Source organism: Lynx canadensis, chromosome C2 (assembly GCF_007474595.2).
Source record: "Lynx canadensis isolate LIC74 chromosome C2, mLynCan4.pri.v2, whole genome shotgun sequence".
In the NCBI taxonomy this organism is placed as follows: domain Eukaryota; kingdom Metazoa; phylum Chordata; class Mammalia; order Carnivora; family Felidae; genus Lynx; species Lynx canadensis.
In genome coordinates this window covers 91504947-91513022 of record NC_044311.2, presented here as the reverse complement: position 1 = coordinate 91513022, position 8076 = coordinate 91504947, and positions in this window count along the sequence as shown.

Below are 8076 nucleotides of genomic sequence, written 5' to 3'. Positions count from 1 at the left end.
GAAAATAATTTTCACATAGGATGTTTTAAAGACTAGATAAGTGTTTTTCTGAAGTTTAGTAGTGAGCCCAGAGGAGATTTAAGGCCATTATAAGCTTTTGATTGTGTGTCAGAAAGGAGAAGGAGAGTAACAGAAACCTGGGCCCTCTCAGCTCTTCTGCAGACCACCTCCTATCCCATCCTTAGGCTCTAGTATTTACCCCACTATCATCAAACCATCTCTGAGAGCAAATTAAATGGGAAAGAGTAGAACTGGCCTGCCAGGATAACCCCAGTGATTAGATAAGAGAGTATAGGAGAGAGCAGAATAATAAGCTGAAACCCATTTCCTGACCCTCAGGGTAAAGATCGAGAGACAGAGAGACAGAGATAGAGACTGAGACAGAGACAGAGACAAAGAAATTGGGACAGAGAGAGAGACTTTGGGAAATGATGGTAGTAGCCTTTATAGATAGTAGTTCTACTGGTTGAGGAAGGTACAGGGATCTGAATATAATTTTCTGAGCTGGTGCCACATGTGTTTCTGGCACCAGAGAGGATACTGAATACGACAAAGTAAGATGAAGAAAATGAGAACATAGTCATCTCACATGTATTCACACAATCCCTTTGTACACTTGCACCCTCATGCACAGATGCCTTAAATATCCCACACATTTGCCTACACATTCAGAGACCACCACTTACATACCTACTACCTGCCATTCATTCCCTTCCTCCCTGTTTCTGGTTCTGTCTGTTCCTCAATCATCTCTGCTCACACAAGAGCAGGACTCCTGTATCCTGCCTCTTGACATCAACAGGCAATGCCTGACTTTGCCATCACCATGGAAACTTTGGGGCACTGGGAAGTAGTAGGAGGAGAGAAAGTGGGATAGGCTTTGATTGGCTAGTGCTTGTCAAAACGTGAGGCAGAAAAACCAGCTGGGAAGAGTTAGATTGCATACAGGGCACGAGGCAGGAAAAGAGATACTTTCCACACATGTTGCTTTGACTGGAGAATGTGTCAGAAAGAGTGGAAATCTGAGCTTGTCATTGTCATTGTTCTGCCCCCACATGATTGAGTCCTAGCCCAAATGTCAGAGCATTTACTCAGTATCTTTCCATTATAACATTAACGTGACTGTAGTGACTGAAACAAAATCCCCTTGTCTCAGGACCTCAGTTTCCTCATGAGTACAAAGGGCATAATCATAGCTAAAAGAATAAATGCAAATGATAGACAAACAAGCTTCTTTTTTTATGTTTATTCATTTTGAGAGAGAGCACAAGTAGGGGAGGGGCACAGAGAAGGAGAGATAGAATCCCAAGCAGGCTCTGTGTGTTCAGCGCAGAGCCCTACGTGGGGCTCAGTCTCACGACCATGAGATCATAACCTAAGTCGAGATCAAGAGTTGGATGCTCAACCAACTGAGGCACCCAGGCGCCCCTAGACAAGCAAGCTTTTTAAAACATTGTAAAGAGATCCATAGAACCACGGTATTATATGAGAAGTCCCTTCCTCTCTGAACAGATGAACAAAATTTTTCTGTGCTATGCCAGCCAATTCTTCTAGGAATATGAAAAAAATATGAGATGGAGGATATCTACATGTGAGTGTTGGAAATGAGATAGAAGGCAGAAGCTAGGAAGGATGTGCCATGACCTAGACACTGTCTACTGACATTAAGCTGTGGCAATCACTGAGTTCACCTCATTTGTTTCCTATAGACTTTCCCTCGTTGCTTGATGTTCAGTGTCCTCAAACCTGTTGTTTCATATATTACTTGTTTCTGTTTTTTAGGTGGGGGGTCAATATGGTACTCTATCTTAGGTAGAGCTTTAAATCATTAAGTTTTTGAGTAGTTTGTGATACAATAATGAATGCTACTGAAATTGATAGCTAGATATGGGATACTGCCATGAAAAAAATATACAACATGTGGCACTAGCTTTGTGGCCAGGCAGCAGGCATAGGCTGGAAAAATTACAGGGAGATCGGAAAACTGGCAACTCATATTATGTAGTAGTGAAACTTTATTTATAAACCTATCACCTGTAAACACATGACAGAGTAAAAATTTATCTAATGAACCTTTGAATTTAGATAAATAAATTTATCTAAATAAAACTTTCAGGAAAAAAAATATCCTACAAGGTGAGTATGATAAGGGACTATAAGAAATTAATTAGCTAATGAAAGAAGGGGCCAGTTTATAAGCAAAATTTAAAGAGACCATAATGGGGCCAAGACAGGTTTAGAAAACATTTTTAATCTCCCATCTACCCATTTAGTAAAAGATTCTCAAAGCCAAAACTTAGATGATTTACATTTAATATATTATTGATACAGTTGGGCTTAAATCTATTATTTAGTTGTTTTATGCTAGTCGTTTTATGATTCTATTTTGACTGCACTGTCATCTTAAGTTATACTTCCTCTTTTATTGTTTCTGTGGTTGTTTTAGGGTTTGCAGTGCATAAACACAACTCATCATAGTCTACCTAAAAGTAATACTATCTCTCTTCATTTATAATTTCAAAACCTTAACAATTTTATTTTCTTCCTTCAATTTGTTTTTTTGGCTATTATTATCCTACAATTTACTTCTACATATGTTACAACACAAAATACATTCTTACTAATTTGACAGCCAATTAACTTTTACATTGATTAAAAATAAGCAAAATTTTTAATTTACTTTTATTTTTACCATTTCCCTATCAGTTTGTGTAGGTCTAATTTCTATCTTATATCTTATTCCTTCTGTCTGAAGAACTTCCTTCAGCATTTCTTATCATACAGGTCTGCTGCCATTGAATATAATCAGCTTTGTTTTTCTGGAAAAAATCTTTATTTTGCCTTCAGTTCTTGAAAGATATTCTTGCTGTACATGGAATTCAGGGTTGATAATTTTTTCTTTCAGCATTCTAAAAATGTCATTCCTTTGTCTTCTGGCTTGTATAGTTTCTGTTAAGAAGTTCATTTGGAACTTAATTTTTCTTTTTTCTACATTTTTTTCTGTTTTAATCATTTTCTTTTTATTTTGGATTTGAAGCAATGTGACTATGATATATTTAGGTGTGTTTTAAAATTTTTATATTATTTTATGTTATTTATCCTGCTTGGGGTTCTCTGGGATTCTTGGATCTGTAGTTTCATTATTTTGAAAAAAAAATTCTTGGGGCGCCTGGGTGGCTCAGTCGGTTAAGCGCCCGACTTCAGCTCAGGTCACGATCTCGCGGTCCGCGAGTTCGAGCCCCGCATCGGGCTCTGGGCTGATGGCTCAGAGCCTGGAGCTTGCTTCTGATTCTGTGTCTCACTTTCTCTCTGCCCCTCCCCCATTCATGCTGTGTCTCTCTCTGTCTCAAAAATAAATAAACGTTAAAAAAAATTTTTTTTTAAAGAAAAAAAAAAAGAAAAAATTCTTGGCCATTTTTACTTCAACTATTTCTGCCTCATTTCTCTTTCTTCTACATCTGGTATTCCAGTTATCCACATGTTATACTACTTGATATTATTTCACAGTTCTTGAAGGCTATATTCTCCTCCTCCAACCCCATCTGTATTCTTTTTCTTTTCTCTTCATGTTTCTGTTTGGAAAATTTCTGTTGATCCGTTGTCAACTTCATCCATTCTTTGCTCAATACTAGTCTGAACTTCTCAAAGGAATTCTTAAACTCTAATATTGTTCTTTTTCTAGCATTTCCACTGATCTATTATTTTTAATGGTTTCTATTTCTGTGAAACTCCACATCTGTTTATGCACATTGTCAATATTTGCATTCTATCTTTTAACATATTAGCAATTCTATTGAGGTCTTTTGTGAGTCCCAATGTCTGAATCATCTCTGAATATTAATGATTAGTTGTTTATCTCTTGAAAAAAAAAAGCTATTTTCTTCCCTATATTTTTTGTGTGTCCCAATTTTTGACAAAATTTCAGACATGTATAAAATAGAAAAGACTAAGGTAGACACTACTTATGCCCAGATAAGGGTACAACTCTTTGTATATCAGACAGTAAATGTGGGGATGTTTTATAATAAAGGATTTGTGTGCTCTTTGCCCCATGTTGTGGGATGGGGCTTCTAAACCCTTGAAATTTCCTGAGTGATAGGAGCATTTTGTTCTGTATGTTGGGCCACTGGACCACACATGAGTTTATGCTAAGAAAAGGACTCAAAATGGGGAGGAGGGGTGAATCATGTCAGAAAGACAAACCATGTGATTAAAAGGTTGAAGCTTTGAACCACATATTATCAGCCTGAGCTCCCAACCTATGGGGAGGTGAGGGAGTGCTGGAGATTGAGTTCAGTCATATGATCAATGATTCAAACAATCACCCCATGTAATGAAACAACAATAAAAATTCAGAACATTAGACTTCTGGGGAAGATGTGGAGTAGGAGGACCCTAAAGTCACCTTGTCCCACAGGTACAACTAAATAACACTCATATCTGTGTAAATAGCCAAGAAAACAACCCCAAAACTGGCAGAACAAACTCCACAACTAAATATAGGGAAGAGGCTATATTGAAGGGGATAGTAAGGATGGAGACATGGGAGGGAACTAAACCCTGCATTTCTGGCCATTGGAGGAAGGGGACCATGGGTGCAGAGAATGTGAGAAACAGACTATCATACCAGGGAGCCTGCACAGGGAAGACAAACCCCCATAGCATTTGGCTTTGAAAACTAGAAGGGCCGAATTTCATGAGTTCTTACAACCATTGGGTTGAGACTTAATGCCTACAATGTTAAAAATCAGCAGGCTCAGCTGTGGGAGAGCCCAGAGGGTGAAAGAAAGCTGAGTTCCCACCTTTAAAGACACAGCAAACAGCCTGAAGAGATAAGCATAGAAGTAGCAGTTTGAAAAACAAGCTGAGCATATGGGAGGGAGAGTTATTTACTGATCTCAGAGTTCACTGAGGGACTTACTCAGGAGCAATGTAGCTGGCAGGTGCCATTTCCTCACCCAACGTTTCCACCAGCATAACCACACAGCCACCTGCAGGAACCAGCATTCACCACAGGGCTTGCTTACACAGGGCCCTGTGCCCTCCACCTAGGCATACCTCAGTCCCAGCACTGTGGGTCCCCTCTCCTAGAAGACCTGTGTAAATCTTGCCAACACTGCATCTCCCAACTGTGCACTTTGCAGGGCATTGGTCCTGGCAGCAGCAGCTGGTCACCTCCCGGGGAGGACATATACACCTTGTAAAAACTGCACCCCATGCCTGCGTGCTTTGCAGAGTGGCCCTGGCTGCCCTGTCTCCATAGCAGCTGTGTGTCCCTGTGCAAGAGGACCAGCACCACCTTGTTAAAATTGCATGCCCTGCCCACTACTTTTAACAGCAAAACACAGAGCTGACTTTCCGAACGCACAGAGAAACAGACAGGCAAAATGAGATGTCCTAAGAAACAAAATCACATCAAGAGACCTAAGCAAAATGGAGATAAGTAATATGCCTGATAGACTGACTTCAGCCATAACATCTTTCTAGATGTCTCCTGAGGCAAGGGAAACAAAAGCAAAACTAAACTATTGGGACTATATCAAAATAAAAAGCTTCTGTACAGGAAAGGAAACAATCAACAAAACAAAAGCCAACATATGGAATGGGAGAAGATATTTGTAAATGACATATTGGCTAAAGGGTTAGTATCCAAAATATATAAAAAAACCTATAAAACTCAACACCCAAAAATAAATAATCCGATTTAAAAATGGGCAGAATACATGAATAGACATTTCTCCAAAGACTACATACAGATGGCCAACAGACACACGAAAAAATGCTCAACATCACTCATAATCAGGGAAATGCAAATCAAAACTATAATGAGATATCATCTCACACCTGTCACAATGGCTAAAATAAACAACACAAGAAACAGCAAGTGTTGGTGAGGATGTAGAGAAATAGGAACCCTTGTAAACTGTTGGTGGAAATGCAAACTAGTGCAGCCACTGTGGAAGACAGTATGGAGGTTCCTCAAAACATTAAAAACAGAACTATTTTATAATCCAGTAATTGTACTATTGGGTATTTACCCAAAGAATTCAAAGGAATACATGTATCCCTATGTTTATTGCAGCATTATTTACAATAGCCAAATTATGAAAGCAACCTAAGTGTCCATCAGATGAATGGATAAGAAACACGCACACACACAATGGAATATTATTCAGTCATAAAAATGGAATTTTCCCATTTGCAACAACATGGATAGAGCTAGAGAGTATGATACTAAATGAAATAATTCAGTCAGAGAAAGACACATACTCACATATGGATTTTACTCAAATATGGAATTTAAGAGACAAAATAAATGAACAAAGTAAAAAAGAGACAAAGCAAAAAGCAGACTCTTAACTAGAGAAAACAAACTGATGGTTACGAGGCGGGGGGTGGGGTGGGAAGATGGGTGAAATAGATAAAGCAGATTGAGAGTACAATTATTTTGGTAAGCATTGAGTAATATATAGAATTGTTGAATCACTGTGCACCTGAAACTAATATTACACTGTATGTTAACTATACTGGAATTTAAAAATATATGTTAACTTATCGATGCTTGCTTAAAGAATTTCTAAGATTTGTTTTTCAGATAAAAGAAAACACAATCTTAAATGGAAGCTCCTGAAATGTAAGGAAATGTAAGCCAAAAATATGGTATGTGTGTTTATCTAAATAAACACTTGTTACAAAAACAAACAAAAATCTCTGAAAAATAAGCTTGGTTGACCTTCCTTGTTGGTGAGCATATCAGTGTGTTGGGAGGGCAATGCATCCTGATTCCATGGGGACAGTGCATGAAAGGTCCATGTTTGGAAGCCTATAAGACCTTTTCATAAGTATTCTTAGATAAAGAAAATGTGATATATCTATATCTATATAGATATTATATAATGGAATATTACTCACCCATGAAAAACAATGAAATCTTGCCATTTGCAATGATGTGGATAGAGCTAAAGTGTATTATGCTAAGTGAAATGAGTCAGTCAGAGAAAGACAAATACCATATAATTTCACTCATATATGGAATTTAAGAAACAAAATAAATGAACATAGAGAAAGAGAAAAAAGAGAGAGAGAGAGAGGAAAGCAAACCATAAGAGACTCTCAACTATAGAGAACAAACAGGGTTGATGGTGGGAGGTGGGTGGGGAATGGGCTAAATTGATGATGGGTATTAAGGAGGGCACTTGTGATGAGCCCTGGGTTATATGTAAGTGATGAATCACTAAATTCTACATCTGAAACCAATTTTACCATATATGTTAACTAACCAGAATTTAAATAAAAACTTGAAATAAAAGAAAATTAAATTAAAAAAAAGCATAAGCATTCTTTATTTGGCTAGACATGATTTGTAACTTTTATAATAAAACTAAACAAAAGTATACTGCTTTTATGAGTTCTGTGAATTGTTCTAGTGAATTATCAAACATGAAAGTGTTGTGGGAACTCCCAAATTTGTAGGCAGTTGGTCAGAAGTGTGGGTGGCCTGTAGACATCTAAATTTATGGCTGCCACCTGAGGTGAAAGCTGTTTTGTTGGGGATTGTGTCCTTTGTGGAGTTTGCATTAACTCCAGTGGATAACATCATAACTGTATTGAACAGTGGCCAACAAGTGCATGACAAGGTGTTCAACATCACTAATCGTCAGGGAAATGCAAATCAAAACCACAATAACACCTCACACCTGTTAGGATGGCTTTTCTTAAAAAGACAAGAGATAATAAATGATGGTAAGAATGTGGAAAAAAAGGAACCCTTATATATACTATGTGGGAATGTAAGTTGGTTATAGACATTTTGGAAAACAGTGTAGGGGTTCCTCAAAAAATTAAAAATAGAACTACCCCATGATCTAGTAATCCCACCTCTGGCCATACATCTAAAGTAAATGAAATCAGTATCTCAAAGGGACATTTGCACTCCCATGTTCATTGCAGCAATATTAACAATAGTCAACATATGGAAACAACCTAAACATCAGCCAGTGAAGGAATGGATAAAGATGCACCCAGAGGGGAGGAGTTCAGATGGCAGAGAAGTAGGAGGGCCCTGGGCTTTCCTCC